This window comes from Oncorhynchus nerka, linkage group LG16 (genome assembly GCF_034236695.1).
Source record: "Oncorhynchus nerka isolate Pitt River linkage group LG16, Oner_Uvic_2.0, whole genome shotgun sequence".
Taxonomy (NCBI): Eukaryota; Metazoa; Chordata; class Actinopteri; order Salmoniformes; family Salmonidae; genus Oncorhynchus; species Oncorhynchus nerka.
In genome coordinates this window covers 33625333-33641276 of record NC_088411.1, presented here as the reverse complement: position 1 = coordinate 33641276, position 15944 = coordinate 33625333, and the positions used below count along the sequence as shown (strand labels likewise).

General features: G+C 40.8%; 1 pseudogene; it reads left to right on the top strand.

Moving 5' to 3' along the window:
• The first annotated feature begins 4017 nt into the window (after nt 1-4017).
• LOC115119469 (DNA primase large subunit-like) overlaps nt 4018-15944 on the top strand; it is a 206303-nt pseudogene continuing 194376 nt past the window's right edge.

Below are 15944 nucleotides of genomic sequence, written 5' to 3'. Positions count from 1 at the left end.
AGTAAGAGCTTCATATTGTAATGGTTTCTTTTGAGATGTTGAGATTCTTTATTTTAAAGCCCGCTAAACATGACATGAAGCTTCAAATTGGGCCCAGTGAATATGAGAAGCGATGAAAGGACCACATCTCCCACTTCGTTCTCCGGCTTGCATACCGCCAAATGTAACGGACAGCCTTTTCAATAAACATGTCCCTTTCTCCAAATAGGTTTGTACCAAATTATTAGTGACAGAATAACAATTGTCTTAGGGGCCGATTCTGACCTCGAAATTAAGCATGAGAATGGCATGATATTCACCCACTATTTGTTTGGGGTGGAGATGTAATAAATGAAGGTGTAGCAGAGATGTATTCTGACCTTGACTTAATTCCCTGATAATTCCACCACCTTTACGTGTGAGCAAACCAGGAATAAGGTCTACGAGCAAACCAGGAATAAGGTCTACGAGCAAACCAGGAATAAGGTCTACGAGCAAACCAGGAATAAGGTCTACGAGCAAACCAGTGATAAGGTCTACGAGCAAACCAGGAATAAGGTCTACGAGCAAACCAGGAATAAGGTCTACGAGCAAACCAGGAATAAGGTCTACGAGCAAACCAGGAATAAGGTCTACGAGCAAACCAGGAATAAGGTCTACGAGCAAACCAGGAATAAGGTCTACGAGCAAACCAGGAATAAGGTCTACGAGCAAACCAGGAATAAGGTCTACGAGCAATCCAGGAATAAGGTCTACGAGCAATCCAGGAATAAGGTCTACGAGCAAACCAGGAATAAGGTCTACGAGCAAACCAGGAAAAAGGTCTAGCAAACCTACCGGTTCCAAGTAGAAAAAGCATCTACTTATTTTTGTTCCACTAGAAATAACACAACTCTCTTTACACTGTAATTTACAACTTGATAAGAGCTAGGTAAATGAGTCATCTGTTTGGATAAGGGAATTGTTAATATAAATGACACTTGTTTTACATCTATTTTACCTTATCGGCTGAGACAAATGTGTAACCAGTCATATGGCAGTAAACTGAAGCATATCTTTCACACTTGAATGTTTATGAAATGCTGTGCCATTTTGTAGAATTGAAATTGTACAGGCTTTTAACTTGCAGTGATGGGAACTCTTTAACATCTTAATTATAGGCTACCCCGACTTTCTGTATGCTATTTCTATCTTGTTATTAGCCACTATCAGTATCGACCGTCAGTAGGCAGAGTAACTACATATATTTAGCTGCCAATTTACTGTTGGGTCCCTTCAGTTGGTATAGCCTACAATACTATTCAATATTACTACTTAATTTGCTTCATCTAGAAATTCAGTCATGGCAGTGTGGTTGTTGCTGAGGATTATTACTAACACTTGATAATATATATTAAAAAAATACATGTAGGCTAATTAAATCCTTATGGAGGGGAGCGTAGGCCAAGCTGTAACAATTTGAACACAACTCTTAGCGCAATACTTGACCGTGTCATCACACAGCTCCCTGGTTAGTGCAGGCAAAAGACGGAGGGTATAGCCAACCTACTATATTGTACACTGTTCTCCCTATTTTAATTATATGTACACTAATCTTCCAACATTACCATGGGTTGAAGAACTGAATGTATCAATTTTCAGCATGAATCAAACCACCATTTTCTTTCTACGTGCGGATCTTCGTCAGGTCTTTCATTGATCCCTAAAACTCGGAACCCTTCTCTTACTATATTCTATTGTCGTCAAAATTCTAACTTAAAGGTACACCGTATTTAAAGGGATGACTTAAGTTAAATGTTCTGAAAACACTATTGTATGAAAACTCCACGAGAAAATATGTTGTCCAGCAAGTAGGAGGGTTTTCAGCGGGTTGAATTAAATTTATTAAGAGCGTGCATTTAGCCACACCTGCAGAGTGCGTTACGCGACTGAATAAGGTAAGTCTGAATACCAAATACTGAGAAGTGCATACATTACATTACATTTAAGTCATTTAGCAGACGCTCTTATCCAGAGCGACTTACAAATTGGTGCTTTCACCTTATTCCTATGTCTTAATCGGGCCCTTATTTTGTCAATTGAACAAACAATGTTATTTTTAAAAATGGAGAATCTTCAGTATGAAAAGGGTGAGTCTTTATATTGTTGTTGGGAGGGAAATACACATTTTACTCGCAAATGTGAGCAAAACACCTCTGACACCAATATAATTACGGGAATTGGCATAACCAAGCAATTGGTTCATCCATTGGTGGGATATCGGTGTCCTCCATTGGTGAATGCAACAAGTGTTTGCGCTTGTGCAAAATTGACTTGATTTGTATTCAAAAACGTTTAAAAAGTAACAGGTGTAAACTTTGCTAAGTGTACATTCTCAGTAAATCGGGGGTATATATTAATTAGTCCAATATAAACTCTGGATTTCGTTTGGAGTAAACAGTTTCTGAAGCAAAACGTTTTGCAACAGAATCCGAATAATGAATACACCCCTGGTCATGACGCTGTTTGGACATTCTATATTTATGGTATTGTTTCAGACCTGCCAGCAGATGGTGTTGTCAGCTCGCAATAGTATACCTGTCTGAAATTGTCTGCTGTGAGGGGGTTGTTTTTGCAATGGGTCTGTTTGAAGTGTAATCTCATTATTTTACTTCAAAGGTGCATTTCATAAGATTTGTTGCAGCTAACCTCAGGAGGCTGAAGAAATTCGGCTTGTCACCAAAAGCACTCACAAACTTCTACAGATGCACAATCGAGAGCATCCTGGCGGGCTGTATCACCGCCTGGTACGGCAACTGCTCCGCCCTCAACCGTAAGGCTCTCCAGAGGGTAGTGAGGTCTGCACAACGCATCACCGGGGGCAAACTACCTGCCCTCCAGGACACCTACACCACCCGATGTTACAGGAAGGCCATAAAGATCATCAAGGACATCAACCACCCAAACCACTGCCTGTTCACCCCGCTATCATCCAGAAGGCGAGGTCAGTACAGGTGCATCAAAGCTGGGACCGAGAGACTGAAAAACAGCTTCTATCTCAAGGCCATCAGACTGTTAAACAGCAATCACTAACATTGAGTGGCTGCTGCCAACACACTGTCATTGACACTGACCCAACTCCAGCCACTTTAATAATGGGAATTGATGGGAAATTATGTAAATATATCACTAGCCACTTTAAACAATGCTACCTTATATAATGTTACTTACCCTACACTATTCATCTCATATGCATATGTATATACTGTACTCTAGATCATCGACTGCATTCTTATGTCACTAGCCACTTTAACTATGCCACTTTGTTTACTTTGTCTACATACTCATCTCATATGTATATACTGTACTCGATACCATCTACTGTATGCTGCTCTGTACCATCACTCATTCATATATCCTTATGTACATATTCCTTATCCCCTTACACTGTGTATAAGACAGTAGTTTTGGAATTGTTAGTTAGATTACTTGTTGGTTATCACTGCATTGTCGGAACTAGAAGCACAAGCATTTCGCTACACTCGCATTAACATCTGCTAACCATGTGTATGTGACAAATATTTTTTTTTGATTTGATTTAGCTAATTGCGATAAATTAATACTTGTAAAAGATAAATCAATTGAACTTGAATGGGATAAATTTACAGTAGTGTATAGAACATTTTCCTTTTCGTTTTATTTGACAGGACTATTGAGTGAACACTGTTTTTAGTAATGCAATAAGGCAACGAGGGAGGTGACCTCCACCCACCTCAATTACTCTTGGCGGTTAGTTGTCAACTAAAATAGATTTTTGCACTGTGAAAGGCCAGGAGAAGGTGTTGATCACCTGCATGCCCAGAAGGAGATCGGTAAAACATTTTCCCAAACAGTCCCTGGATACAATTATTTGAGTGGCAGGTGGTGAAGCGTTTGTTATGGCCGCAGGTTCTACATAGCTGGCAGCCGTTCTTTGTTAACGGTTATGACTTGGAGCTGGGCGGCAGGGTTCTAACTGTCTACCCTTAAGGTTAACTGTGTTTACCTCTGATTAGTGTTAACACCTGATGTTCTGTGATTTATAAAGGCTCTGATGCATTCCGGGTCTTCAGTGTAAGATATCCCACAATGGTCAAAACTGACTGAACCCGGGAGGGACTAATGAGTATGACCCAGCTCTTCACAATCACTCACCTTACCATGTGTTTACACCTTACTTTATTGATTTAGGCACATACCAGTCAGATAGGTCATCGACAGACCGGGGACACCTACCCGTCAGACAGTGTGTCCCCAGTCTGTCGATGATCTACAATGTCTTTCATTTGTTTAGGCCTAAGAGGACACGATTGATGGGCAAGTGTACTGTACAGTCTTCATCTCACTTCTGCGAATGCAACAACATTACATTGTTAGCGATACAGTCAAGTGTCAATATGTGTCTTTCTGTCACTGAATGCCTACCACCTTTTTTCTAATGTCTAGATGAGTGTTGAGGAGAAGAAGAACCTGATGGATAAACTCATTAACTCAAGCTTTGCTATCAGCACGATCACGCTTGAAGACCAAGACTTCTACAAAGTGAGTTATACATTTTTTTAAAAATTATTTTCTACAAACATGACAAGATTATATTAGAGGACATTCAAGTGCATCCCAGTGTAAAAAGAACAAAGATTTTTTGGGGAGGCAAAATATCGGAATGAGCAGGTTGAATGTATAACCTCACCCCCTTCCCTGTTTTTTTTTTCAAGGTCGCCTTTCCAAGATGCATTGGATCTGGTGAGAACCAGGAAGGTGTACCTGAAGGGTGGTTATGTCTACATCCCTCACAAGGACATTGTCACCATCGGTCTCAACGACTTCCGAATAAGACTGTCCTAAGCATTCGCGGTAGGGAGATTTTTATAGAACTCAGTTTTCTTTTTTTAATGCCAAATAATGGGAAACCGTATGAAAGAACTACTACATGGCATGTAACCTGTATGTAATGTGAGGACTATGGCATGTAACCTGTATGTAATGTGAGGACTATGGCATGTAACCTGTATGTAATGTGAGGACTATGGCATGTAACCTGTATGTAATGTGAGGACTATGGCATGTAACCTGTATGTAATGTGAGGACTATGGCATGTAACCTGTATGTAATGTGAGGACTATGGCATGTAACCTGTATGTAATGTGAGGGCTATGACATGTAACCTGTATGTAATGTGATGACTATGACATGTAACCTGTATGTAATGTGAGGACTATGGCATGTAACCTGTATGTAATGTGAGGACTATGACATGTAACCTGTATGTAATGTGAGGACTATGGCATGTAACCTGTACGTAATGTGAGGACTATGGCATGTAACCTGTACGTAATGTGAGGACTATGGCATGTAACCTGTATGTAATGTGAGGACTATGGCATGTAACCTGTATGTAATGTGAGGACTATGGCATGTAACCTGTATGTAATGTGAGGACTATGGCATGTAACCTGTATGTAATGTGAGGACTATGACATGTAACCTGTATGTAATGTGAGGACTATGGCATGTAACCTGTATGTAATGTGAGGACGATGGCATGTAACCTGTATGTAATGTGAGGACTATGGCATGTAACCTGTATGTAATGTGAGGACGATGGCATGTAACCTGTATGTAATGTGAGGACTATGGCATGTAACCTGTATGTAATGTGAGGACTATGACATGTAACCTGTATGTAATGTGAGGACTATGGCATGTAACCTGTATGTAATGTGAGGACTATGGCATGTAACCTGTATGTAATGTGAGGACTATGACATGTAATGTGAGGACTATGGCATGTAACCTGTACGTAATGTGAGGACTATGACATGTAACCTGTACGTAATGTGAGGACTATGACATGTAACCTGTACGTAATGTGAGGACTATGGCATGTAACCTGTACGTAATGTGAGGACTATGGCATGTAACCTGTACGTAATGTGAGGACTATGGCATGTAACCTGTACGTAATGTGAGGACTATGGCATGTAACCTGTACGTAATGTGAGGACTATGACATGTAACCTGTATGTAATGTGAGGACTATGACATGTAACCTGTATGTAATGTGAGGACTATGACATGTAACCTGTATGTAATGTGATGACTATGGCATGTAACCTGTATGTAATGTGAGGACGATGGCATGTAACCTGTATGTAATGTGAGGACTATGGCATGTAACCTGTATGTAATGTGAGGACTATGGCATGTAACCTGTATGTAATGTGAGGACTATGGCATGTAACCTGTATGTAATGTGAGGACTATGGCATGTAACCTGTATGTAATGTGAGGACTATGGCATGTAACCTGTATGTAATGTGAGGACTATGGCATGTAACCTGTATGTAATGTGAGGACTATGGCATGGGTTTAAACGTGTTCACATTACATCATTCCCAGCCTGACACAAATTGTTCCTATAGGACTTTATGGAGGTAACTTCATATTATCCTTCATACTAGTAAGGCCATATTTACTGGTGGCTATTCCTTCTCTGCAGGTGGAGGGCTCTAACAATGATACCAAAATCAATAGGAATAACGCAGTAAATTAAACTGTGCATGTGTAGGTCTCACAATGCCGTTATCACACTAGCTCACAGGGAAAAAGGGATCTCAAATGTGTGTATATCTACCAAAGCCCTGTGTTATGGAGCACATTGAAATGCCAATGCCTTCTCTGAATAGTAGAACATGAGTCTGAACAAAAGCTTTGGTTCAGTAAATATAAGCAGTTTATGAATTAAATGCATATTTAACATAGTATATTAGAAGATAATGGTCGGCGTGCTTTGGTTAAATGACCATTCATGCGTTGAACTGTTATGTTGTAAGACAGGCCATATCAAACTAGCACGTCTTTGGAAAGCACCAGCATTAAAGCCCCCAGCCCTGACGAGAAAACTATGAATTCCATTGTCAAGGTCCATTGGTCAGACAGTCCGATCAGTCATACATACTTAAACAAGGCAATCTAAGATGTCTGCAGCTCATTGTCATTTGCCTGCAATGGAGTAATTACCTGCATGGATGTCAGTGAGCAATGAGTGGGATGTCTGATGAGATGATGGTGTGTATGTTGGGATGAGGTGGTTGTGTGAGAGATTGGAAGGCAGGGGGACTGGATTGCTTTTTCAGGCCGTTGACGGGAGTAGGTGGGAAAGATGATGGTTTCTTGAGGCCCGGCTGAGAACGGATGACAACGTACACTTGTGTAGGAGTTATAGATCATTCCTGCAAGCCTCCATCCTCCCCCTCCACGGACCAGGCTAAGATTAAAACCAGGCTGGGATTAGAGAGATGTTCCAAGGTTGGCACTTTGAGAAAGCAGAAGCACTGTGTTATAGGCTAGATGGCAAGGCTTTTCTCCCAAAGATTGGCCTAGGCCTCTTTGTTGGAGCCCCATTCTCCTTGGCCTATAACATTACAGAATTGTTTATTGTGCTCCTTGTGTAGGCTACAGGTATAGTAGGACCTATTTGGCCATTTGGAAGTTTCCCTTGGAAAAAATATTTGCTGTTGCGGTAATATGAATATGCCCCAGAGACTTCTGTGAGAGATGATTTATTAAATGGGAAAGTGACATGATTACTTACACCAACGTGTTGATCTGAGCTCTGGCGATATACAACACTTTATATACGGCTATCTGGAGCTGAGAAATATTAACACCTGTCAAATGTGTTACCAGTAAGCTTCTTTGCTTTACGATACATCATGTAGGTTGGGCTGTAATTAAAGACAGTCAGTGCTTAGAGCCGGTCTTTAGATACTGTCAAATATATACACTACCGTTCAAAAGTTTGGGGTCACTTAGACATTTCCTTGTTTTTGAAAGAAATACACTTTTTTTGTCCATTAAAATAACATAAAATTGATCAGAAATACAGTGTGGACATTGTTAATGTTGTAAATGACTATTGTAGTTGGAAACGGATTCATTTCTAATGGAATATCTACATAGGGGTAAAGAGGCCCATTATCAGCAACCGTCACTCCTGTGTTCTAATGTCACGTTGTGTTAGCTAATCCAAGTTTATCATTTTAAAAGGCTAATTGATCATTAGAAAACCCTTTTGCAATTATATTAGCACAGCTGAAAACTGTTGTACTGATTAAAGAATCAATAAAACTGGCCTTCTTTAGACTAGTTGAGTTTCTGGAGAATCAGCGTTTGTGGGTTCGATTACAGGCTCAACATGGCCAGAAACAAAGAACTTGATTATGAAATGAAGGCTATTCTATGTGAGAAATTGCCAAGAAACTGAATATCTCATACAACGCTGTGTACTACTCCCTTCACAGAACAGCGCAAACTGGCTCTAACCAGAATAGAAAGAGGAGTGGGAGGCCCCAGTGCACAACTGGGCAAGAGGACAAGTACATTAGATGGACTAGTTTGAGAAACAGGCGTCTCAAGTCTTCAACTGGCAGCTTCATTAAATAGTACCCACAAAACACGTCTCAACGGCAACAGTGAAGAGGCGACTCCGGGATGCTGGCCTTCTAGGCAGAGTTCCTCTGTCCAGTGTCTGTTTTCTTTTGCCCATCTTAATCTTTTCTTTTTATTGGCCAGTCTGAGATATGGCTTTTTCTTTGCAACTCTGCCTAGAAGGCCAGCATCCCGTAGTCACCTTTACACTGTTGACGTTGAGACTGGTGTGATGGTTGATGATAATGGGCCTCTGTACACCTATGTAGATATTCCGTTTCCAGCTACAATACAGTAGCTTGTGAAAGTATTCATCCCCCTTGGCATTTTTACTATTTTGTTGCCTTACAACCTGGAATTAAAATGTTTTTTTTTCGGGGTTTGTATCATTTGATTTACACAACATGCCTACCACTTTGAAGATGCAAAATATTATTTTGTGAAATAAACAGGAAGTAAGACAAAAAAAAACAGAACTTGAGTGTGTTTAACTATTCACCCCCGCAAAGTCAATACTTTTTACAGCCACCTTTTGCAGCAATTACAGCTGTAAGTCTCTTGGGGTATGTCTCTATAAGCTTGGCACATCTAGCCACTGGGATTTTGGCCCATGCCCATGAGTTTTGCCCATGCTCCAGCTCCTTCAAGTTGGATGGGTTCCACTGGTGTACTGCAATCTTTAAGTCATACAACATATTCTCAATTGGATTGAGGTCTGGGCTTTGACTGGGCCATTCCAAGACATTTAAATGTTTTCCCTTAAACCACTTGAATGTTGCTTTAGCAGTATGCTTAGGGTTATTGCCTTGCTGAAGATGAACCTCCGTCCCAGTCTCAAATCTCTGGAAGACTGAAATAGTTTTCCCTTAAGAATTTCCCTGTATTTGGCGCCATACATTTCCTTAAATTCTGACCAGTTTCCCAGTCCCTGCCGATGGGAAAAACATCCCCACAGCATGATTTTGTCACCACCATGCTTCACTGTGAGGATGGGGGTCGCAGGGTGATGAGGTGTTGGGTTTGCACCAGACATAGCGTTTTCCTTGATGACCAAAAAGCTACATTTTAAGTCTCATCTCACCAGAGTACCTTCTTCCATATGTTTGGGGAGTCTCCCACATGCCTTTTGGTGAACACCAAATGTGTTTGCTTATTTTTTTCTTTAAGCGATGGCTTTTTTTCTGGCCACACTTCTGTGAAGCCCAGCTCTGTGGAGTACGGCTTGAAGTGGTCCTATGGACAGATACTCCCATCCCCGCTGTGGAGCTTTGCAGCTCCTTCAGGGTTATCTTTGGTCTCTTTGTTGCCTCTCTGATTAATGCCCTCCTTGCCTGGTCCATGCTTTTTGGTGGGCGGCCCTCTCTTGGCAGGTTTGTTGTGGTGCCATATTCTTTCCATTTTTTTAGTAATGGATTTAATGGTGCTCCGTGGGATGTTAAAAGTTGGTTTGGGATGAGTTGGACTGCAGAGTGAAGGAAAATAATCCAACAAGTGCTCAGCATATGTGGGAACTCATTCAAGACTGTTGGAAAAGCATTCCAGGTGAAGCTTGTTGAGAGTGCCAATAGTGTGCAAAGCTGTCATCAAGGCAAAGGGTGGCTACGTATATATTGATTTGTTTAACACTTTTTTTGGTTACTACATGTTCCATATGTGTTATTTCATTGTTTTTATGTCTTTTATTCTACAATGTAAAAATAAAGAAGAAACCCTGGAATGAGTAGGTGTGTCCAAACTTTTGACTAGTACTGTATATAGAATAATATTATAGGAAGGTGTTCTTAATGTTTTTTATACTCCGTATGTATGACAAGTGCATTCGGAAAGTATTCAGACCCGTTTACTTTTTCTACATTTTATTATCTTAGTCTTACTCTGAAATTGTTTTTTTTTAAAGAATCCACATCAATCTACACAAAAAAATACCCAATCATGACAAAGCATTTTTGCAAACGTATTAAAAACAAACTGAAATTTCACATTTACGTAAGTGGTCAGACCATTTAATCAGAACTTTGCTGAAGCATCTTTGGCAGGGACTCAAGGACATTCAGAGACTTGTCCCGAAGCCATGCCTGCGCTGCCTTGGCTGTGTGCTTAGGGTCGTTGTCTTGTTGGAAGGTGAACCTTTGCCCCTGTGTGAGAACCTGTTCCAGAGTTCCCAGGACTTCACCAAGGATCTCTCTGTATTTTGCTCCGTTCATATTTTCCTCGATCCTGTCTAGTTTACCAGTCCCTGCCACTGAATAACATCCCCAGAGAATCTTGTTTCTCATAGTCTGGGAGTCCTTTAGGTACCTTTTGGCAAACTCATAGCGGGCTGTTATGTGCCTTTTTTCTGAGGAGTGGCTTCCGTCTGGCCACTCTACCATAAAGGCTCGATTGGTGGAGTGCTGCAGAGCTGGTGTTCCTTCTGGAAGGTTCTCCTATCTCCAAAGACAAACTCTGGAGCTCTGTTAGAGTGACTATCAGGTTCTTGTTCACCTCCCTGACCAAGGCCCTTCTCCCCTTATTGCTCAGTTTGGCCAGGCAGACAGCTCTAGGAAGAGTCTTGGTGGTTTCAAACTTCTTCAATTTAAGAATGATGGAGGCCATTTTGTTCTTGGGGACCTTCAATGTTGCAGACATGTTTTGGTACCCTTCTCCAGATCTATGCCTCAAAACAATCCTGTCTCGGAGCTCTACAGACAATTCCTTTGACCTCATGGCTTGGTTTTTGCTCTGACATGTACTGTCAACTGTGGGACCTTATATAAACAGGTGTGTGTCTTTCCAAATAATGTCCAATCAATTGAATTTACCCCCATTGCCCTCCAATCCAGTTGTAGAAACATCTCAAGGATGATCAATGGAAACAGGAGTATCATAGCAAAGGGTCTGAATACTTATGTAAATAAGGAATTTCTGATATTTTATTTTAAATACATTTGGAAACATTTCTAAAAACCTGTTTTTGCGTTGTCATTCTGGGGTATTGTGTGTAGAAAGATGAGGAAAACTATTTGTTTAATCCATTTTAGAATAAGGCTGTAACAGGTAACAAAATGTGGAAAAAGTCAAGGGGTCTGAATACTTTCAGTATGTGTGTGTGTGTGTGTGTGTAAAAACAAATACTGAGCTATATTGTATGCTTAAATAAAGATTGTTATAATACAATTGTTCAGAGAAAGAGCTTTTGTTTAACAAATAATAAAATATAATGTGTTTTGTTTGAGACTATGCTTTTATTTTGGAATCCACAGCCCCTTATGAAACCTCCCCTGGTTTATTGGCATGGGACCAACATCATGAAGGGACTTCATGCCAGAGCACCAAGCAGCTATCATGTTACGCCGTAGAGACATTTTCCAATAGTTATCCCAATAACTTGTTCTCCTACAGTTCTGGTTCTGTCTGAGATTTGGTCATTCTGTTGAAAGGTTGTGAATATTCTCTTCAGCCCCATGATAACAATGAGCGTCAGTATTGACAATAAATAAATTAAAGATGAGTGGTTCTACAATCCTTACCTCATGACCTTTGGTAATTGGGTTTAGTGAATCAGTCCTCCTCTTACTTTGTGTAGTATAGTTTGTGCTGTATGGTTGCATGGAGTATGTGGGTGTACCCAAGTGAAGTGGTCTGTGAAGTGTGCAGGCAGTCCTGTATGGTCTGATGGCGGGCCTGCTGTAAGGTCTGTCAAGAGGCGGTTCTACTTTAGAGAATGTAGTGGGAAAGTACACTGGGGTTGCAAACATGTTACGTGTCTCTGTGTGAAACGTGACTCACATGTTACGTGTCTCTGTGTGAAACATGACTCACATGTTACGTGTCTCTGTGTGAAACATGACTCACATGTTACGTGTCTCTGTGTGAAACATGACTCACATGTTACGTGTCTCTGTGTGAAACATGACTCACATGTTACGTGTCTCTGTGTGAAACATGACTCACATGTTACGTGTCTCTGTGTGAAACATGGCTCACATGTTACGTGTCTCTGTGTGAAACATGACTCACATGTTACGTGTCTCTGTGTGAAACATGGCTCACGTTACGTGTCTCTGTGTGAAACATGACACACATGTTACGTGTCTCTGTGTGAAACATGACTCACATGTTACGTGTCTCTGTGTGAAACATGACTCACATGTTACGTGTCTCTGTGTGAAACATGACTCACATGTTACGTGTCTCTGTGTGAAACATGACACACATGTTACGTGTCTCTGTGTGAAACATGGCTCACATGTTACGTGTCTCTGTGTGAAACATGGCTCACATGTTACGTGTCTCTGTGTGAAACATGACACACATGTTACGTGTCTCTGTGTGAAACATGACTCACATGTTTATCTGGACTAATTTATTTCTATTCAACATACAAGTAGTTTGCATCTTGGTTTTAAAGGTTGGTTAGATTAAGGCTACATGACCAATTTTCCTTTCCAAGTTAGACAAGTTTGTCTCGCTATTATTACTTTCCTATTCTTGGCTTGCATTATTTATGTTTTCTATTTCTGTACTCTGTACCATACCTCTCTCTATGTAATAGGTCCCTGACAAAAAAATGATCTTGGTCGACCAAGTCGTCTGTGATTACGGCCAAACAGTTGGTCAAAATTTTACAACTTGTATTTTTCCATGTATAGACACATCCTATGTGTTAATCAACTACATATATACACTGAGCTTGTCTGATTTTTTAAATGTATTTTTTAAGCAAACTGATGAAATAATTAAGACAAACGACTAGAGGGATTTCAAACCGCTACTGATTTAATTGTGCCGGGCCTGGCTTAGACATCACTTATCAGTCAGAAATGGCTGAGAGAGACAGCAAGGGACTGTGTGACTAGCACCTGTTGTCTTTTTATATTTAAACTCTGCAAATAAAGAAACGTCCTCTCAATGTCAACTGCGTTTATTTTCAGCAAACTTAACATGTGTAAATATTTGTATGAACATAACAAGATTCAACAACTGAGACATAAACTGAACAAGTTCCACAGACATGTGACTAACAGAAATGGAATAATGTGTCCCTGAAAAAAAGGGGGGGTCAAAAAAAGTAACAGTCAGTATCTGGTGTAGCCAGCAGCTGCATTAACTACTGCAGTGCATCTCCTCCTCATGAACTGCATCAGATCTGCCAGTTATTGCTGTGAGATGTTACCCCACTCTTCCACCAAGGCACCTGCAAGTTCCCAGACACTTGCAAGTTCCCAGGCTCAATGGGATTGAGATCCTGGCTTTTTGCTGGCTATGGCAGAACACTGACATTCCTGTATTGCAGGAAATCTTGCACAGAATGAGCAGTATGGCTGGTGGCATTGTCATGCTGGAGGGTCATGTCAGGATGAGCCTGCAGGAAGGGTACCACATGAGGGAGGAGGATGTCTTCCCTGTAACGCACAGCATTGAGATTGCCTGCAATGACAACAAGCTCAGTCTGATGATGCTGTGACACACCGCCCCAGATCATGACGGACCCTCCACCTCCAAATCGATCCCGCTCCAGAGTACAGGCCTCGGTGTAACGCTCATTCCTTCGATGATAAATGCGAATCCGACCATCACCCCCGGTGAGACAAAACCGCGACACGTCAGTGAAGAACACTTTTTGCCAGTCCTGTCTGGTCCCGCGACGGTGGGTTTGTGCCCATAGGCAACGTTATTGTCGGTGATGTCTGGTGAGGACCTGCCTTACAACAGGCCTACAACCTCTGTCCAGCCCCTCTCAGCCTATTGCAGACAGTTTGAGCACTGATGGAGTGATTATACATTCCTGGTGTAATTCGGGCAGTTGTTGTTGCCATCCTGTACCTGTCCTGCAGGTGTGATGTTCGAATGTACCGATCCTGTGCAGGTGTTGTTACACGTGGTCTGCCACTGCGAGGATGATCAGCTGTCCGTCCTGTCTCCCTGTAGCGCTGTCTTGGGTGTCTCACAGCATGGACATTGCAATTTATTGCCCTGGCCACATCTGCAGTCCTCATGCGTCCTTGCAGCATGCCTAAAGCATGTTCAGGCAGATGAGCAGGGACCCTGGGCATCTTTCTTTTTGTTTTTTTCATTGTCAGTAGAAAGACCTCTTTTAGTGTCCTAAGTTTTCATAACTGTGACCTTAATAGCCTACCATCTGTAAGCTGTTAGTGTCTTAACGACCGGTCCACAGGTGCATGTTTATTAATTGTTTATGGTTCATTGAACAAGCATGGGAAATATTGTTTAAACCCTTTACAATGAAGATCTGTGAAGTTATTTGGATTTTTACTAATTATCTTTGAAAGACAGGGTCCTGAAAAATGGACGTTGCTTTTTTTCTGAGCACCTGTTGTCTCTCTCAGACATTACTGACTGAAAAGTTATTTTACCGAAATCCCTCATTTGTTTAATAAAAACATTCCCTATTCCCTCAACCCTCGTTCTTTTTACGTGACACATGTATGCATCGCATGCACATGACCAATAGGGCCTGACCTATAGAATATCACAATCACATCAATAAAACACCGTAACACAAGTGACAGCAAAATGGATGCAGAGGACATGACAAACTGGAAACGGGGGAATGTTTACTGGTTACACAGAAGGTAAAGGGAAAGTCAGATGTGTGGAATAAATGTGACTAGTTGTGGAAAATACTGGAGATCAAGAAAAAGAAGGTGTGGCGCAAGCACTGCATGCATATAATGTGTGCCAAACAGGTGCTGTTCTATTACAATAGAATTATTCTGATCGTTTGGAACAATGTAAACAACACTAAATACTTTTTTTGTTCTTTTTTTTGTTGTAAAGCCTTTATTACAGCAAAGACTAAAAACAGTTGCATTCATTCGTGAATGAACAGTTTAGGCCTGTTTATCGTTAACGCTAATTATTCAATGGTTGCTTTTTTATTTTAAATCTAAAATGCTTGATTGCATTTCACATCATGAATGTCTTGTATGCTGTGTGACAGCATGAATGAATGAATGAAATCAATGTAGAAATATATCTCAATATCTCAATATAGGCCTAAATTAGGGTATTAAGACTAAACAGGATGTGCTCTTAGTCCTACAGCTCGATGGTGGTTACACAAGGTTTCTATACTAAGCCTACTAATGACATTACTTATTCTTATAGTGATGATCATCATAATAATAACAACAATAAAGAAATCAAGGAAAAGGGAGGGTTATTATTATAAATAATAGCGGCAGCGTAGCCTAGTGCGAGTTCAAACCCCCGAGCTGACAAGGTACAAATCTGAACAGGCAGGTAACCCACTGTTCCTAGGCTGTCATTGAAAATCTGACTTGCCTGGTTAAATAAAGGTACAAAAAATTTTTTAATATAATTTTTCTGACAGTTTGGAACAGTGTAAACGACACTATATAAATAAACAAATAATGCCAGAGAGACTGGTATAACACAAAGAAGTCTACAGCCTACAGCATAGCAAAGATTTGAAGATTAGATTTCGTGAAATTGTTGTGTGAGGCTTGGTGCTCACGGAATCAGTAGGCTGTTAAACTAACACTCAAACAGG